This window comes from Ursus americanus, chromosome 29, assembly GCF_024610735.1.
Source record: "Ursus americanus isolate L20-20 chromosome 29, mUrsAme1.1.p, whole genome shotgun sequence".
Classification (NCBI taxonomy): domain Eukaryota; kingdom Metazoa; phylum Chordata; class Mammalia; order Carnivora; family Ursidae; genus Ursus; species Ursus americanus.
In genome coordinates, this window is record NC_142155.1 from 9,793,075 (window position 1) to 9,813,207 (window position 20,133).

A 20,133-nucleotide genomic window follows, 5' to 3' on the forward strand; every position below is an offset into this window, starting at 1 on the left:
CGACTTCCCTTTGCCTACCCAGTAAACTCCCCAGCAGCCTACCCTCCTGGCTCCTGGGCCAGCGCTCCACCCTCATTCCCCCACCACACTTTGTCTCAGCCACATCCAGCTACTTAACTCTCCCCCCACCCGCTCTCCATGGTCCCTCCCCTCCACACCTTTACCAACTTCATTCCTTGAACCTGGAAAGTCACTCCATCCCCACCTCCTTCATGACCCTTGACTTCCTCTGATCTCCCTGATCTAGATGTGGTCTCTTCCTCTGATCAACTGAAACATATTATTTATCTTCAGTTTTATTTTAAGCTCAAGGACTTAGCCTCCAGGAAGGATCATTCATTCATTCATCAACAAAGAGGAAAATGTACACTTGCTGGGCAATAAAGATACAGATAAGCATTTGACACAGTCCTTTCCTTCCCTGCAGACCTTCCTGGAGCTCAGTGAGACTCCCTGGACCCCTTTCTTCTCCATGGCCTTTTCTGTATAACACGTATGAATGCATCTGTGGCCAATCTCCCTATTAGATCATTGAAAGCACCTTGAGGGCAAGGTACATCTGATTCATCTCAGCATGGTCTCCCTCATAACAATGCGTGCTTGGTCTCAATATTTCACTTGCTTAATAAATATTGAGTAAATCACCCTTTGGTTAAATGGACTATATACTGAATTCTTCATCTCCTGTATTGTTCTTTTCTCAAAAAAAAAAAAGTTAAATGTGCCAACAACAACACCTTTTAATGAAGAAATGATATGCTAGCCTCAAAATGAGTTTAAGTAGCAGTCATTGGTAAATGGTTTTGAAAGTATTTGAGAATAGCTTAGTTCTAGATAAACAAAATACTTCTCTCAGTTAATGCAACAAATATTTATTGAGCATTCATTACGAGCCAGACTTTGTTCTTTGCACCCGGGATACAAGAAGAAAAGCAAATCCTTCTCTCATCGACCTCCCGTTCTAATTTACCCAACATCTTCCTTCATAGGTTCCAGCCTTTGAAACCTTTCGTGTAAAAACATCATTATCTACCCAACAATCAAATCCAGTGGGGGTAAGTGTGCCAGCCGACCTTGAGAATCAGAGTTAGGAAAGACGCAGAGGCAGAGACTGAAGTCAGCAGATCTGTAGTAACCATCATCATGTCCCTCGTGCTTTCAGCCTGTGTTTCATTTTCAAGAAATCAGAAATAAGAGAGGTTTGAATTTGACCCTGGTGCAAAGTAAAGAATCTCTTCTCTAAGGGCAGTTTATTGCTGTCCTAAATAAAATTCCCTGAACAGGAAAATATCGATAGGAGTATTGAGGAGGCAGGAAGAGTGCCAGAGGAAGTGGCCTGGTTCCCCTCTGGAAAAGCACCGGTTATTGCCTCAGATGAATAGACCTGAGGTAAATGTCTTATTTCGGCAAAAGAATACATTATCTCCCTCATAGAAATGTAAATGAAGATGGATCACAAAGCCTTTTCAGATGCCTCTGCCTTTTAGAGCAACCATAAGCAGAAAAGCCAAATGTAAAAGTTTGTGCTCTCAGAGAGTAATATAGAAAGCACTTTCTAGAAGCTCCTGCTATAGAAAGCTGTGAGGACACCCAATATGGAAGACAAATGACATGTCACAAATTCTCTGCCACCCTTTTTCATGTGCTCTGATGAGGAAAAACACTAGTAATTTTCCAAGCGCCTGTTTACTTTCACTTTATCTTGATGTTGGAGGAGGAGGAAACTTAGAAGTTCCACGTCATTGGCAGTCCTGTGCTGGTAAAGCGAGAAGCCATTATTGCACAACGGAGCTGAAAAGTATTTCAACGACCTGTTTTCCCTCACAGGCCTTCAAGTCAGGAGAGGCCGCGCTTCAGGCAGGGGGAGCCCTACCCTCTCAAATATCGCATTAAATCTTTTCCTGAAGTGCTCTTCTTGGCAGAAGCAGCTGAAATGAGCCGGCATTTCAAAACAGTCACGGCCTCCCAGCATCAAGCGTGCACACTGACCCCCGTCTTCCGGCAGAGCACCACCAATAGCCCCGGTTCTAAGTGTGTCAACGACTTCACACTCACTCCACAGTCTGAAACTTGAGCTGCCTCAGGACTTGGGTCCAGATTGAAGGTGATCTGGGTGGGATACGCAGTCTGGTCTTTCTCACGCTCGAGAACTGCTCTGCGTGAAGTAACGGGATGCCGTGACAGGAAATTCGAGTGTGCGTGTTGGATAAATAATCACCCACACAGTGTCTGTTATAATGCAGGGGTTTTTTAACACCGAGAAGCCACTTCAGATGTCTGCGATGCTTTGAATCGTTCCATCATCCACGGCAGGAAGCTGATCCGGGGCATTCACGGGATTCTCTTTGCCATCGTCGCCAGCTACAGAGCAGCGCAGAGAGAGAGCATTTGTATCGCACTGTCCCATACCTCCCCCACTTAATACACCCACCTGGCAAATGCAGGGACGAGCCCTAGTTAAAGCCGGGATCAGAGACACTCTCTGTTAATGGAGAGGTCTTCCTTACTCTCTGTCTCTAGCACAGAATCAAATTATTATTTGAAGGACAAAACTAGTTCTTTTTTTTTTTTTTTTTTTTTTTTTAAGATTTTATTTCTTTATTGGACAGAGAGAGACACAGCGAGAGAGAGAACACCAGCAGGGGGAGTGGGAGAGGGAGAAGCAGGTTTCCCGCCAAGCAGGGAGCCGGATGTGGGACTCAATCCCAGGACTCTGGGATTATGACCTGAGCTGAAGGCAGAGGCTTAACAACGGAGCCACCCAGGCGCCCCACAAAACTCGTTCTTCTTCTTTTTTTTTTTTTTTTTAGAGACAGCACAAGTGGAGAAGGGCAGAGGGAGAGAGAGAATCTCAGAATCTCAAGCAGGCTCCATGCCCAGCGAAGAGCCGGACGTGGGGCTTCATCTCACAACCCTGAGATCATGACCTGAAAGGAAATCAAGAGCTGGATGCCTAACCAACTGAGCCACCCAGGAGCCCCCAAAATCGTTTCTTATTAATTGCAAAGATCCTTTAAGAAGCCTTGTGCATAAGGGCACACTTAAGATTTTCACCTTCTCCCTAGTTATAAAATTAGCCCTGCCTCAAAGCAACTCCAGTTGGGAACCTATTGTATCATTAGCTTCTCTCCATGTATGATATTAGGGACTATTTAATTATTCTCTATTTGTTCTATAGGACTATGAATTTTTTTCAATGTTTCCTATAAACCTAAGCATGCCAAGGCACAATTCAGTTGCTTCTGTGAAAACACTTGAACGCATGATTTCTACTGACATACTAGTTTGAGATTTGCAATGACTGGGACATGGTGTGGTGCAACAGACCAAAACTCCCACTCTGTGCTGTTACTGAAAAAGAGATTCCCTTCAGAAGAGCTGTTGATATTCCAGTCTTGGTTCCATAAACCTTGCTATTTCAAATTATGGGATGGGAAGCAAGAACTGGGGGATCTCGGTTCCCACTGGGAAGTGAAAGTTCAGAATGCAGGAGAGAGGAGCGCCTGGGTGGCTCAGTCGTTAATCGTCTGCCTTTGGCTCAGGGCCTGATCCCAGCGTGCTGGGATCGAGCCCCACATCAGGTTCCTCTGCTGGGAGCCTGCTTCTTCCTCTCCCTCTCCCCCTGCTTGTGTTCCCTCTCTCTCTGGCTGTCTCTCTCTTTCTATCAAATAAATAAATAAAATATTTAAAAAAAAAAAAAGAATGCAGGAGAGAAAAATAAGTCCAAAAACCTCACCTTGTGTTTTCTATACCTCTCCTCCCACATCTTCCTCACTTCCTGCCTCTGTGACAGGCTCCCCTCCCAGGGGAGGGCTCTAACCGTCACCCATTTTTAGTCTTTGCTGTTAGCCAGAATCACAGCTGCAGAGCCACTGCCCATGCCCCTGGCCTCTGTTCTTTCTGGAAGGGTCTCTCAAATACCAGACCTTCTTTCTGCCCTTGCGTTTTAACCCACACAATAAAACAGAATTTAATGAGGCTGATGAGGAACAATGGTGATTTTCTCTCACCAGGTTTAGACTGACCAGAAGAGTGGGCAGACATGAGGTACACATTATTCAATCTTCTGAGTCCCCCATTCTTCCAATGGAAGTCTGAGGAGATTGGAAAGAAGAGGAAGAGGGTGGAATAGATTGAACAGGAGTGAGATTGCCAACTGAATAAAAACTAAATTAGTTGAGGAAATAGTGAAGACGTGTTCAAAATTGGGTATAGAAGCATCTAGTATTAAAAATAACAATATTTTCTAAATTTCCCAGAGTAGAGAATTGGTGTCTGATACTGTATTAGGACTCTACATTTAATGTTGATTGATTTCTCCCCACAGCCCTATGGGGTAGGCATCAGAGCCACCATTTACAGATAAGGAAACTGAGAAAGTCACACAAAAGTGGCAGAAATAAGATTCAAACCAGGTTTCTCTGATGTTATAACAGACTCTCTTTACTCCTATGCTATGCTGTCTCCATTGGAAATCATGTTTGAACACTGTTGATGGGCATAAAAAACATTACAACATTTTTGTAAAGTAATTTGTAGGTCAAAATTAAATAAGTATATTCAATGAACTGGCAATTCTACTTAGGGTAATCTAGTCTAAAAAATACTTGAACAAGCACTAAGCATTTTTTTTAATACTGTCAATTTTCCATCAATAAGGAAATTGCTAAATAAGTTGGGGTACATTCATAGAAGAAAATACTATGCAGTCATTAAAAAGTGAGAAAGATCTGAATAGAAATACAGAAAAGTCCATACATTTTGTTGGAGGATGAAAAAGAGTTATCTAACAATATACATTGTTTTATCCTATTTTTGTTGCCAAATTATATATGTGTTGATAAATATATAGAAAAGATTTGTTAATAGTAGCAATGTAAAATTAGGAGCTAAATAGAAAAAAGATTGGAAAATATCTTTAGAGACTAGAAATGTGGCAAAATTAGATGGATTTCACAATAAGTACTTGTGTTCAGCAGAAGATACCAAAGTAAATGGATGACAGACCAGGGGAGAGATTGCAACATCTTGTCAGTACAGGAGATTAATATCTAGAATATTCAAAGAGCTCCTGCAGGTCAACAAGAAAAAGTCCGAAAACCCAAGAGAAAAATGAGCAAACAATGAATAGACCGTTCACTTAACAGAGGACTAGATGTCAAACAAGTACATGAACAGATGATCAAACTCCCTAGTAATTATAGAAATAAACAGAAATGTAAACTAAAACTATAATGCGATATTACTTTAGATCCACCAGATTCGCAAAAATTAGAAAGTTTGATGCTACCAGGTGTTAGCAAAGGATGTGGGGAGATGAAAATTCGTGCCCATAAGGAGAGCAGAGAGAATATAAACTGGCATATCTATTCCAGAAAGGGAAAAGTTTGTACTTGCATAAGAATATGTCCTTTGACCCTGTATAATGCCCCACACTGAGTATACGTCAAAGAACAATTCTTGCTCATACGTAAGGGAGCATATACACCACACTTTATTGTGACACAGTTAGAGGCGACCTAGGTGTCCCTCATTAGGGAAACCTAAGTTAAATGTGGTGGATGTCTACCATGAAATAAGAACACTCAGGAACACGCCAAGACCTCAAAAGTGTTGAGTAAGAAGACTTACAACACAATACCGCTTCCAAAAATTAAAAACCTATACAAAAAATGTGATATTTTGGGGCGCCTGGGTGGCACAGCAGTTAAGCGTCTGCCTTCGGCTCAGGGCGTGATCCCGGCGTTCTGGGATCAAGCCCCACATCAGGCTCCTCCGCTATGAGCCTGCTTCTTCCTCTCCCACTCCCCCTGCTTGTGTTCCCTCTCTCGCTGGCTGTCTCTATCTCTGTCGAATAAATAAATAAAATCTTTAAAAAAAAATGTGATATTTTGCAAGGATACTTGCATAACTAAGAATATACAATAAACATATTAGAGTGGGTGACAATGCAGGAAAGGAGCATGAGAGTACAGATGGGGGAAGGGGAAATTAAAAATAAAACAAGACAGTGGGCTTGCCCTGAACATAAATGTCTATGAACAGAAGAGAATGAGAAAAAGTAATTTTTTTTTTAAAGATTTTATTTATTTATTCGACAGAGATAGAGACAGCCAGCGAGAGAGGGAACACAAGCAGGGGGAGTGGGAGAGGAAGAAGCAGGCTCATAGCGGAGGAGCCTGATGTGGGGCTCGATCCCATAACGCCGGGATCACGCCCTGAGCCGAAGGTAGACGCTTAACCGCTGTGCCACCCAGGTGCCCCGAGAAAAAGTAATTTTTAAGCAGTACTCTGAAAGTGTTGAAATTGGGCAGAGGAGGAAATACTTCACTTTCTATTTGTCACTATTTTGCATTATTCAAATTTTTTTACAATAAACGTGCATCAATTTGGTAATTAAAAAATGTCAGGGGCACCTGGCTGGCTTAGTTGGAAGAGCATGCAACTCTTGATCTCGGGGTTGTGAGTGTGAGCCCCACATTGGGTGTAGAGATTACTAAAAAAAATGAAAAAGTTACAGAAGGGTAGTTATTGGGAATATTAGAGAAATATTCATAATATATTACCAGGTACAGCACAACTACATTTTATGTTAATTTTTCATGACAACTTTATTGATGTAAAATCCACCTTTTTAAAAGGTACAATTAATGGGGCGCCTGGGTGGCTCAGTCGTTAAGCGTCTGCCTTCAGCTCAGGTCATGATCCCAGGGTCCTGGGATCGAGCCCCACATCGGGCTCCCTGCTTGGCAGGAAGCCTGCTTCTCCCTCTCATACTCCCCTCGCTTGTGTTCCCTCTCTCTGTCAAATAAATAAATAAAATCTTTTTAAAAAAATAAAACTAAAAAAAAAATAAAAGGTACAATTCAGGGGCACCTGAGTGGCTCAGATGGTTAAGTGTCTGCCTTCATCTCAGGTCAGGATCTCCAAGTCCTGGGATCGAGCCCTGTGTCAGGCTCCCTGATCATCAAGGAGTCGGCCTCTCCCCCCCCACCACCCCTCCCGCCTCATGCCATGCACGCTCCCTTTCTCTCTCAAATGAAGAAATAAAATCTTAAAAAAAAAAAAAAAGTGTACACTTCTGTAATTTTTAGTGTATTTGCAGACTTGTGCAACTGTCCCATATCCAATTCCAGAACATTTCTTCACCTCACAAAGAAACTCAGTATACATTAGCTGTCACTCCCCACTTTCCCCACCTTCCAGCCCCTGCCAACCACCAACCTACTTTCTGTCTCTGTAAGTATGCCTATTCTGGACATTTTATATAAATGGAATCACATAATATGTGGTCTGTGTGTCTGGCTTCTTCCTTAGCATAATGTTTTCAAAGTTTATCCCTGTTGTTTATCAGCACCTTATTCTTTTTATTCCCAAATAAAATGGATAAATAAAATGGAAGTGGATATACCACTTCTTGCTTATCCATTCATCAGTTGATGAACATATTTTGGATTGTTTCCATTTTTTGGCAGTTAGGAATAATGCTACTATGAACATTCACATACAGGTGTTTTTGTGTAGGGATATGTTTTCAATTCTCCTGAGTAGAGTGATTCCACTCTTGTTTAAATAAAACATGCATAGGAAGGAAAAAAAAATCTGAACACATGCACCACAATGTTAACAGTGATTATTTCTGGAGAGTGGGATAATTGGCAACTTACATTTCTTTTCTCTTTTGAGCTTTTTTATTTAAGTTTTTGAAAATAAAAGTCGATTTTTTTCCAATCAGGAAAAAAAACCCCAAACACATTGTTAAAAAAACAAACAAACAAAAAGAACCAAACAAAAAACCACTCAGGAATCAGCCAGGAATTGACTGTTCCCCTGGCTTTTCAACACCAAACCCAGGGTCTCGGGCACCAGCTGGAGTGCCCTGCCCCTGGCTTCATCACCCTTCAAACTTCACACCTCAGCCTGGGCATAAAGTGATTTCTGTGGCCTACAAAGTGGCCCTTGTTGATATTCACGTCAGGCCACAGGCCATGCCAAATGACCCATATTTACTTGCCAAAAAAACAGACGCTGTGGACGATGCCACTTAGTTCTGCTGTGTTCTCCACTCCCTCACTCCAAGATAATGTCTACCGTTTTCATCATAAGGATTCTATATTTTTAATAAATACTTTTTCAAAGAACCGATGCTTCAAGCACACACACACACACACACACACACACACACACACACACACACACACACTCATGCTCCTTCGAAAGCGCGGAATCCGCCGCGGCTTCACTGCCCACGCACCGCGCGGCTGGCTTTCCCGCGGACACCAGAGGAATCCTCCAGATTGGAGCCGCTTGGCGGCGGAACAAGAGCCGTGGGCACTTCCCATCAGGGTGGAGCAGATATTTATAGCGCTCCGGAAACTTGGGTTTGACTCATATTTTAGCCGACTGGTGAATCAGAATTATCGAAGACTAGATTTCTTTTGTCCGAGGAAAGAAGATGACAATTGGAGCAACCATCTCTGCGCGCTCACGAGAGAAAACACAAAGAGAAGAATTTACAATGACTCAGCCCCCGCCGCGCGGCGGGCGCGGGCCTCACGAACAATGGAAAGTCACAGCGGGGCCTCTCAACCGGTCCCCAGGCGGCGTCTACACCCGCGGGGCTGCCCGGAGCTCGCCGCAGCGGGGACGCTAAAAAAAAAGGAGAGGGGAGGGGAGGGGAGGGGAGGGGAGGGGAGGGGAAAGAAGAGAAAAGAAAAGAAAAGAAAAAAGAAAAGTGGTTATTTCTTAACCCTCTTTTGCTTTTTAGCCTAAAATACAGAACTAGCTCTTAAGATTACAGTATAATGGTGATGATTTTTGTAAAATCCACAGAAGCTATGGGACCCGACAGCAAAGCCTTTCAGACTTAATTTTCCAGAAAACGTGTGCAGGGTTCTGTTCATCCCCCCTTCCCACGGTCCAGCCAGGCGAGTGGGCAGAACCACGTTTTCTTAACTCGTCTGAAAACTATCCTGAAAAAAGACACTAGGGCCCCGCGTAGCAAACCTTTGCTTCCAGATCAGGGAAGAAGGATTCGCTCAAGTTGGGGGAGGCCAGCGTGGATCTTACAAGACACGAATTTGCCCTTGCAGCGGGGGACAGGGTCTCCGGGATGAAGTTGGCCCGAGGCCTGTTGGTTAGGAGATCATTTGTGGAAAACGTAGTCGTTCACCACAGGATGTGTTAGTTCGGGATTTCTCGTCCGGGACTCAGTTACTCTCGAGGAACATAGCAGCTACAGCCAAGATTAGAAAATCAATAGAATGCTTTTAATGCCCCGGTTTTTATTGTCGACGTGTTTGTCGGTGCGTGCGATGTGAAGGGATGCGAACATCTCCGCGAAGCCCCACCAGTACCCCCAGGGCCAGCCAGAGCCAAGCAGCCTGGGCGTTTCCTGCGCGCCCCAGGGCAGCCCACGCAGCTCCTCCGGGGTATGCCGGCTCCGAGTGTGGACTAGAGTGGCACCAGGACCCAGAAGGACGTGCTGGAGGAGGGAGTCATCGCCTCGGCGTCCAACCGAGGCTGGCCGGTGCCCTGACCCCCGCGTCCCGGCCACCCTGCACCCTGCCCGGGATTCCCGCCGGCCTAGAAGCCCAGGACGCTATCCAAAGTCAGAGTCACCCCCCTAAACTCCCTCTCTGCCTCTGAGTACACGCTAACCCCCATACACTAATACTCTCAAACCCAGATACCCTAATACATGCAAGGCCTCTTCTTTTCCTGTAGATGAGAGGACCGTGGGGTTTACCATTCAAAACAAGACTTTTGAGAGGGAAAAGTGATGGCCCCCAGACCACAGAAAACAAACAAACAAAAAACCGTCGGAGGCAAACCAGGATACTAGCAGGCACACAGGATCACCTTGGGGGACTTGAGCAATTTACATAAATTTATCCAAATTCAGAAAACATTCTGCACCCCTTACACTGTCCTAGTGAAAAGGAAGGAGAGAGAGAGTGAAGCACGTGGAGGTGCAGTTTTAAAAGAAAATAAAGCCCAATTCAGCACTGCATTTTGAAAAATACCCTATTTTGTTAAGAACACTCGGACCTCGTTAGTATATGTGGCACGGCTTTTGTTAAGTACTTGAAAATTATTTGTAAGCGCTGCAACAATTTCTGTGGACGTCAGCAAAGCTGAGTTAGCCAGCGTTGCAGGGGATGGGGCACTAGCCTCACTGTGCCACGCTGACCTGGCACTGCTATTTCTTCCCACGAGTTCTCTGTGCGCATTACCTTTATGTACATATGTGTATAGTTTATATCTTTATATATACCTACACAGTTATAGTTATTACTTACATATATGCAAAGTTTGAAAACAGATTTTTTTTTCTAGCAGTGGCATTCTTCTAGCTGCCTAGCTATGCGTAGTCAGCAATAGCCAACCAGGTTTTTTAACAAACTTTTATAAATATTTTTTTAAGGATTTTATTTGTTTATCAGAGAGAGAGACGGCACAAGCAGGGGGAGCAGCAGGCAGAAGGAGAAGCGAGCAAACTGCTGAGCAAGGAGCCCAATGTGGGACTCGAATCCAGAACCCTGGGACCATGACCTGAGCCGAAGGCAGACGCTTAACCGACTGAGCCACCCAGGCATCCCTTTTTTTAACAAACTTTGAAAGCACATACTTTGTGCATGCACCAAGTCTTCTAAGAACTTTATATATATTAACACATTTAATCCTCACAACAACCCTATGAAGTAAGTATATTGTTATCATGCCGTCTTTCAGATAGAGAACCTGAGGCAGAAAGGTCAAGTAAATTGCCCAAAATATCACCTCTAATATATTGCACAGATGGGATGGGGGCCCAGTATTAAAACCCTGGCCAGCAAGAATGGCCCCAAGCATGAAACTATGCTATCTGACCTGTGAAGTCTTCACAGGGGCACTAGGAGAGATGTGCACTGGGTGAATTCAGCTCATGTGCCAAGTGACTTAAGGATGTGTTTTACTGTTGCCCATACCTCTTTAATAAATGTTTGCATCAGGCCTCCCAGAATAAAGTTGCTACTAGGATTCACCCCAGTGGTATAAGACTTTCAGCAGTGTGACTCTGTCTTCTTTTTCCCTAACCTTCGGCTTCAGCTAAGCTAAAAAACCCTAGTTTATACATTCCTGCCTCAGCATTTTCTCTGTGCTTTTTCCTTTACCTAGAATGCCTCCCAAGCCAACTCTCACCACTTGACTTCTAACACCCCACCTACCTTCAAGGCTCAGATCAAACTGGCATTCCATTGTCTCACAAGACAGAAACTCTCTCTTCAAAGCCTAAAATCCTACAGCCTTTATTATCTGCACCACTCACATGCCTACATATCTTATCTCCCCTACTCAGTCAGCAATTTCTTTTCCCCCACAACACTTAGCACAGCACATTTTCACATAAATAGTTCTCAGTGAATGTATAGCCCCACATTGTTTGCCCTTCATCCATCCGCTGTTAAATATCTGCAAAGAAAAATGATGCATTATTTCAAGAAGAAAAGACTTCTTCCTTCTAAAAGAACCACGATTTTATTCAGATATCTGTCCCTCTCTAGTTCTAGAAGTCAACGCAGAGCTGTCTGAGCCAGTGCTACCCAATAGAAACAGAAGACCATTGCCATGTATCATTTTAAATTTTCCAGTAGCCACATTTAAAAAGTAAAAATAAACAGGTGGATCTAGACTTGAATCACTATATTGTACACCTGAAACTAATCTGACACCATATGCTAACTAGGTTGGAATTAAAATTTTTGAAAATTTAGTCAATGGAGTCCCACATTTGAATAAATGAAGAAATGACTAAATAATAGGTGGAGTTAATTTTAATAATTTTTTAACCAGATAGACCCAAAATGTTATTTCACTATGTAATCAGTATAAAAAACATTCAAGAGATAGTTTACTTGTGAGAGAGAGACAGAGACAGAAGTGTTTGGAATCTCATGACTATTTTACACTTAGAGCATATCTCAATTCAAACCAGACACATTTCAGGTGCCCAGTAGCCACATGTTGCCAGTAGCTCCCATACCAGGCAAGGCAGGTTTGAGCCCTTCGACGTGTCATTCCCAAGGCAATAATATTGGTCCAGGAGTGTAGGCTCGAGACCTCAGCTGGGCCCAGGAGACTGAAGCAGAAGATTTACAGTCACTATTCAGGAGACTTGTCTGCGTGGTGGGAGTGACCAGGGAAGTCTGTAGCTCTGATGGCCTGTCAGCCTTAGTGGGAGCCGTGTTGGCACATGAAGGGGAAGTGGCACGACTGGTGTTAGGATGGCACCAACATCAAGGATGGTAGGAGTGGGCAGACAGAAAACACCTTGTGTCCTTAATGACATCAGTGAGCCACTGATCACACAGGGCCCAGAGCTCAGCCTACTTCTGGTTATGAAAAATAATACATTTCTCTTTTGTGTAAGCCAGACCAAGTCAGTTTTCTGTAGCCACCAAGAACACCCCAACATCAGAGCCAAGCCTTGATCCAGGTCTGCAGGCTTCCCCAGGCCCAGGCTCCACTACCAAGATGCTCCTCAAGAAAGATTTTTAGCTAATTCTTTCAGATATCTCTTAGATCTTCCAGGCACCGGGGTGGCCACTGCCAGTGGATTCGAGGTAAAGATCCCCAGAGATGGTGGTGGTTGTGCAGGCCTCACGCACCAGGCAGGTCAGTTCAGTGACAGGCCTCATCTGGGGCACAGACGTCCCTTCCCGGGGCAGCTGCTGCTGTCCTGCGCTCTCCAGCTGTCCACCTGCCAGGCCAGGCATTTGTCACAGCCCTTCATCACCTCTCCTGGAACCCGTAGACCTTGGGTCTGGCCCAAAGCTAGACAAGCAAGAGCTTTTGCCAGGAGGCAGCTGGGAAGCCACGCTTTCCACTGCGATATGGCAGCTTTTCCTGGCAGGGGGCTGAAGATAGGATCCGGTGTCCTAGGGCAACTGCTGGTGCGAGGAATCGGGAGGAAGGGTCAGAAAGACTGACGGGAGCACTCACAACCACAGGGCCATAAAGCGAAGAGGAGCACCAACCAGGAAAATGGCGGGGAAAATGCCCCCCCGGGAAATGAAAACGCTCTTGAGCTCACGTCAGCGTGCGTCGCTGGTAGGCGGCAGCAGCGTGTGACTGAGCGCTCCGAAGCCGACTTCCGGTTCGCTCCCAGCGCACACGTCCCACAAGGAGGGAAGGCAGGGCTACCCGTACCCAGGCCACCCTCCCACCCGCCCGGAGGATGCCCGCGGCGCACCGTGGGCGGAGAAGCAGCGGCGCGGGTGGTGGGGAGAGTGGAGCTCCAGCGCCAGAGACGTGCCGCGCAGCACCGCGCAGCACCGCGCAGCACCGCGCAGCACCGCGCAGCACCGCGCAGCACCGCGCAGCACCGCGCAGCACCGCGCAGCACCGCGCAGCACCGCGCAGCACCGCGCAGCACCGCGCAGCACCGCGCAGCACCGCGCAGCACCGCGCAGCGGGACCAGGCCACGCGGCCTCGGCCAGGCTCCGTTTTCTCTCAGAAATGAGCCTTTGGTATCCCTCTCACAGCTTTGGAAGGCTTACGTTCCAAACGGCATGTGAACCCCCTTGTAAGCTAAGCGCTGTAAATGTTCACTGTTAGGATTTCTCTTACAAAAGAAAAACTCCGATAATGTTTTTAAAAGGTTTTATCCATTTGTCAGAGAGAGAGAGAGAGAGCACAAGCAGGGGAGCGGCAGGGAGAGGAAAAAGGAAGCTCCCCACTGAGCAAAGAGCCCCATGCGAGACTCGATCCCAGGACCCTGGGATCATGACCTGAGCCGAAGGCAGATGTTTAACCAACTGAGCCCCCCAGGATCCCCCGTAGCACTTATTTTTATCATTTACTGCTCTCTGTGCCTCTGGTTCCTGATTTACAAAATGAGACCTCAAATACTTGTCCTGCACACTGCTGGGGCCTGGAGTGAAGGCCAGATGAGGTTGCAGATCCAAAAGGCTTCCTAAGATGTAACGCTTATAGCCAGGGGTGTCACCCCCAAACATCTACAGCATCTGATTGCAAAGAGCTTGCCCGAGTAGAGGATCCAACTCCTGTTTTGTGAAACATTTCAAATATCGAAAAGTGCCAAAAATAAGCTGATACCCATATTACCATCTGTTAAATCTGGGTGATAGTCATATGCGTGTCATTATTTTCTGTACTTTTGAATGTTTGAAACATTTCATAAAACATTTTCAATGATAACTTTTTAAAAGACCTACGTCAAGTATCAACATCTCTTGCATACATTTTTGCCTCCAAACCCTCCATACACTCGATCCCCGATGCTATTTCTCTGTATCTCTGGGACACTTGGAGGTGACTTCTGCTAAACTATTTATCATATTTCATTGTAACTTTTTGTCACCCTTAGTTTTGAGCTCTCTGAGGGCAGGAGCCTTCTCTCTGCCCCCTCATCAAGCCTCACACCTGGCTTATTGTTGGTTTAATAAATGTTTCGTAAATGTTAACTATTAAGTAAATTCATATGAACAGAAGACTCTGGTTTCTCTCTAAGCCTTCACCAACAACCAGAACCTCCCCTCCACTCCAAGACGGGCTCCTGTCAGTCTTTCTTTTTTGTGCTAGACATAACTTCCTCTGAATGTTGTAATTCTATGTTTGTAAGAAAAATCTGACAGCCACAGATCAGAGCAGAACTGTGCTTTGCTATATATTACTATAGACTGAGTGGTTGTGTTCCCTCCAAAATACATATCTTGGAACCTCATCTCCAACGTGATGACATTTAGGGGTGGGCCTTTGGGAGGCTATTAGGCATGAAGGAACAGCCCGTGAATGGTATCAGTGCCCTTGTAAAAGAGATCCCAGAGAGCTCCTTCGCCCCTTCGGCCTTGTGAAGACATAGCAATGTGACATAACCAGAAAGAAGGCTCTCACCAGACACCAAACCTGCCAGCATCTTGATCTTGGACTTCACAGCCTCCAGAATTGTGAGAAACAATGTTTATAAGCCGTCCAGTCTGTGGTATTCCATTATAGATAGCAGCTCAAGTAGACTAAGACACATATACTAAAAATGCAAAAGAAAAGACAATTAGAACATCACTCTTTCTCTAGATATTCAAGACTTTTTTAAAAATTTTATTTATTTATTTGAGATAGAATGAGAGAGAGAGAGAGCACAACCAGGAGGAGTGGCAGGCAGAGGCAGAGGGAGAAGCAGACTCCCCACTGAACAGGGAGCCCGATGTGGGGCCACAACCCGAGCCGAAGGCAGACACTTAACTGAGTCACCCAGGCACCCTAGATATTCAAGACTTTAAATACACATTTGAAAAATATGGGAACTTTCTAATATTGATAATCCAACAAATCAGTCCCATGGCACGGTTCCTCTGCTGAGAGGACAAAGGTCTATAGACTTGGAGAAGATTTATATTGTTTAGTCCATGAGAACAAACTCCTTTTGTTAAGATCTTTGTCCTTTTTCTTATTATGGTTACAATATCCAAAGAATATGACTGAAATAAGAGAGTAGAGTCTGTCTACCACCATCCTACAGAGTACTGAGCTTTTTTGATCACTGAACCTGCCCTTCCTAATGCACATTTAGCTGAATACGTGTTCTCAGTTTTTCATTATAAAACAAAGGCAATTGTCTTTAAGGTTAAAATTAATGTTAAAAACTCCACAATTAGCTCTCTCACACTTCCTGAAATGTCCCTACTTTTATTTAACCGATCTATTCAAATTACATTATCCTGGACCAAAGCTGGTATATCTGGTTATGGGTGCAACTGTTTCATTTGATGTCCTTGCTTACCTTTCCGGTCCCATCTGGGGCCGCTCCCTAGCCACACCCTGCAAGGCAGTCCTGCCGAGTAAGTCATTCTCTTTCTGATCTTGCCTTTACATGTATTGTTCCTTTGGCCTAGATTAGAACATCTCCACTCATCCCCCAAGACTCAGGTCCATTGTACCTCCTCTGGGGGGTTTCTCTGAGCACTCTTTACTCCATTAGTCATTGTACATACTTTCATTTCAATATTCACATCTTTGGGGGCACCTGGGTGGCTCAGTTGGCTAAGCTTCTGACTCTTGATTTCAGCTCAGGTCCTGATCTCAGGGTTGTGAGATCAAGCTCCACACTGGGCGTGGAGCCTGCTTAAGATTCTCCCTCTCCCTTTCCCTCTGCCCCTCCCACCTGTCTCCCTCTCTAAAAAACAAACAAACAAACAAACATATAAACAAAACCCTCACATCTTTGGTATTAGCTGTTTCCATGCCTTGTCTCCTCTCATACCCTGAAAGCCCCTAGCAGTCTAAAACTGTACTGTACTCATCTTTGTGGTTCTAGTGCTGAGTGCGGCACCATGACACTGAATCAATGTTTAGCAAGGAGTAGCTGAGACTGAACAAATGAATGACGCAATGAATGTATATTCATTGCAACAAAGCTGTATTTTTTTTTTTTAAAGATTTTATTTACTTGACAGAGAGAGACAGCCAGCGAGAGAGGGAACACAAGCAGGGGGAGTGGGAGAGGAAGAAGCAGGCTCCCAGTGGAGCAGGGAGCCTGATGTGGGGCTCGATCCCAGGACTCCGGGATCACGCCCTGAGCCGAAGGCAGACGCTTAACGACTGAGCCACCCAGGTGCCCCAACAGAGCTGTATTTTAAGTCATTGCTCATGTGACACTAGGAACCTACAGCTAAATGGTTAAGTAAAATGCAGACACTCAAAGAAGAAGAATTTAACCAAGTACCCATTAAGTTCGCTGGTTATGTCTGTCCAACAGAGGTGAGTCAACACGCTGGGGCTCTTGGCCCTGGTAAGTCCCTGGCATCGTGTGCTTCTGGAGTTTGGAGCAAGCTTGGTGCACAAAGGTAGTAATTTTTACAATGATGCAGGACTTTCTTTCTTTCTTTCTTTCTTTTTAAGATTTTATTCATTTATTTGACAGAGAGAGAGCACGCATGAGCACAAGCAGGGGGAGGGGCAGAGGGAGAGGGAGAAGGAGGTTCCCCACTGAGCAGGGAGCCCGATGTGGACTCGATCCCAGAACTCTGGGATCATGACCTGAACCGAGGGCAGACACTTAACCAACTGAGCCACTCAGGCGCCCTGATGGAGGACTTTCTTGATTGAAAGCCTGCTTGCTCATCATGCCTTGTTTGAATCCTACTATTCTGTTCCCAAACTGCACTGTCCCACAAGCTTTCCAGATATTGAAAGCCAGTGTGTATATTAAGTTGAGCAGAGGGGAAAACAGCAACACCCAGGGAGCCAGAGAAAGTGGTAGGTTACACAATGAGGAGGTATTGCAAGATTAGCTACACCTGGAATTCTACGGGATCCCACAGGTTTCAACCACCGGCTTTCAGACAGTAGTCCAATTAGAAGAACTGTCTAATACTCCACTTTATAAGCATGCATTCCTTGAAATTATCCTACAATCAATGTAGTGGTATTCTTTGCTTATAAAGACATCATTATATCTAAAAATATACTTATGCAACTATTGCATTAAACATGCACACAAACTAACTGGGAGACTTATAATAGTGCAAAATGATGAGGAAAGAGCCTCTTCTCAATGATTTTTTAAACCTGGCACGATTCAGAGCAGGGAGAGGCTTGGGAGTATGTAGAACTGACCCTGGAACATGCTTTGTGACTATAGGCAAGCTGCTAGGTTTCTAGGTCTGATCTCTAAGACAGATGATCTGTTAAGAAAGTCATCGTATTCATTGATGCCTGGCTGGCTCAGTTGGTGGAGCACGTGACTCTTGATCTTGGGGCTGTGAGTTCAAGCTCCACGTTGGGTGTAGAGATTACTTTAAAAAAAAATTAATCTTAAAAAAAAAAAGAGGGGCACCTGGCTGTCTCCATTGGAAGAACATTTGACTCTTGATCTCAGGGTTGTGAGTTTGAGCCCCATGTTGGGAGTAGGGATTACTTGAGGTGCTGGAAGTTCCAGCAGGAGCCCAGGGATAAAGACCCTGAGCCTTTGGAACCAGGCATCCCCAATTGGCCTGTTGCCAGAATCCACTTTCTACCTCAGTGCAGGACCCTTGACGGTCTAAATGCTGTTGGTCCCACCCCTAGTCCCCTCTGCTTGGCTTCCTCTCACTCACCTTCCAACGTATCCACACGCCATCAACCTCTCGGCAATTTTCCCAGATATGTGTAACAGACCAGATGAATACAAACCGAAGCATTACATGTGCACTTTGCACCCTGCTCTCGTACACAAACTCAAACTGCCACAAAGCAGCCGGAGCTCAGGGAACCTGACTCCACCCTGGGAACCAAGACCAGGCCAGGGACACCTCAGGAGGTCGCTCTCCCGGGAATCACTGCAGCTATCCCGGTTCCCTCGAGGTAATAGGAAATCACATTATACAATGTGATTTTTTTTAAAGCATTATATCATAGCTTATATTTTTATATATTTGGTGGAAATATTGCTGTTTGCTACCACTATATAGCACTTTAAAAATATTTTTCATGCTTTATTACTTTATCCTGAGGTGAATGCTATGAAACTGGTTTTTAAAAATCAGAAAGTATCATTGTTTTAAAAGTTTAAAAAAAAAAAGAAAGAAAGAAGAAAGAAAAGAGTTTCCGTGATTTCTGCAGACTCCGCTGAGAGCCGCCTGCAATCCAGGGGCGGCTGCTGAGGGCCTGCAGCACCGGCCCTCACGGGGAAGTCGGCCTACTTACAAATATATTTGTTTCTGTTTGAATTCATCTTCCACAAACCATTTAATCATGTAACAACCCAGCTCCCCAGTTAATTAAAAGAATTCCACGGCTCCAGAAAAACGCGCACCCACCCCCCACCACCACCACCCGCCCGGCGCTCTAAAGCCGCCATAAGCTGCCTCCATGTCTGCGGACGCGTTCCTCCCACAGCCTCTGAGCACCGCGCTGTCCCGCACTGCGCGGCTTCGAGCGCACGAGCACGGGGAAGGTCACCACGGTTCCTGCCCTCACAGAGCCTACATTCCAGTTTACCCCTCCTTTCAGCCCCAGTTCCCACAAATACCTGTAAAATTCCTCCCTCAAGCCAGGCGGGTCTGGACTGGGCTTTCTAGTCTCCCGCCCCCTGCCGGTGTTCCTCTTGGAGGCTCCCTATCCTCTTCCGGCGTAGTGAGCTCCTCGCCTCGCTCCAAATCGAACTCAAAGAAACAGCGCTTTCCCTCCAAATGTTATAATGCCTGATGTGCTTCAAAATACTGCAGTAGAGAGGGGTAAGTAGGAGTAAGACGAAAGACTGACCATAAGGTCTTAATAGCTGCATCTGATGATAAAACACTGTATGTTAACGGCACTGGAATTAAAATTTTAGATATAGGGGCGCCTGGGTGGCTCAGTTGGTTAAGCGTCTGCCTTGGGCTCAAGTCATGATCTCAGGGTCCTGGGATTGAGCCCCGCATGGGGCTCGGGCTCCCTGCTTAGTGGGAGTCTGCTTCTCCCTCTCCTGCTGCTGCTCCCCCTGCATGTGCCCATAAAAAACAACAAATATCTATCTATCTCTATATATGTATATATATGTGTGTGTATATATGTGTATATATGTATATATATAGATTTTATTTATGTATTTTATATATAAAGATTTATTACTTGAGAGACAGTGACAGAGCATTATATATATATATATATATATATATATATATATAGTATAAGGATGGGATATATGAGGAGATACAGATATATCTATATATATATGCACTATCCTTTAAGTAAAAAGAATATAGTTTCATCTGATGGATGCATGCAAGGGAAATAGGGGGTGGGGGAAGAATTATTCTCCCATTCTTTCTACTTTTGCATGTTTGAACTTTTCCATAATAAAAAGTTAAAAATATAGATAGATAGGGGGCGCCTGAGTGGCCCAGTCGTTAAGCGTCTGCCTTCGGCTCAGGGCGTGATCCCGGAGTTATGGGATCGAGCCCCACATCAGGCTCCTCGGCTATGAGCCTGCTTCTTCCTCTCCCACTTCCCTCTCTCACTGGCTGTCTCTATCTCTGTCAAATAAGTAAATAAAAAATCTTAAAAATATAGATAGATAGATAGATAGATAGATGCTTTAAAATAAAAAAGTTTCTCATATAAATTTTCTGTATCATTTTCAGCATTTCCATTCAGTCGTTCGTTCCATT

General features: G+C 44.9%; 1 long non-coding RNA gene across 7 annotated transcripts in view; it reads right to left on the minus strand.

Annotated features, from left to right (window-relative positions):
* Window positions 1-856: 856 nt before the first annotated feature.
* The window catches only part of LOC123796305 (uncharacterized), a 52,690-nt gene continuing 33,413 nt past the window's right edge, over window positions 857-20,133 (minus strand). For 4 of the 7 annotated variants that reach the window (XR_006780708.2, XR_006780715.2, XR_006780711.2 and 1 more), the window contains one exon: window positions 13,450-15,032. This is a non-coding gene — a long non-coding RNA (uncharacterized LOC123796305). Of the gene's footprint in view, window positions 2,362-8,710; window positions 12,933-13,449; window positions 15,033-20,133 lie in introns of those variants that run through there. The other 3 variants (XR_006780712.2, XR_006780713.2, XR_015722248.1) reach the window with 3 other exon arrangements.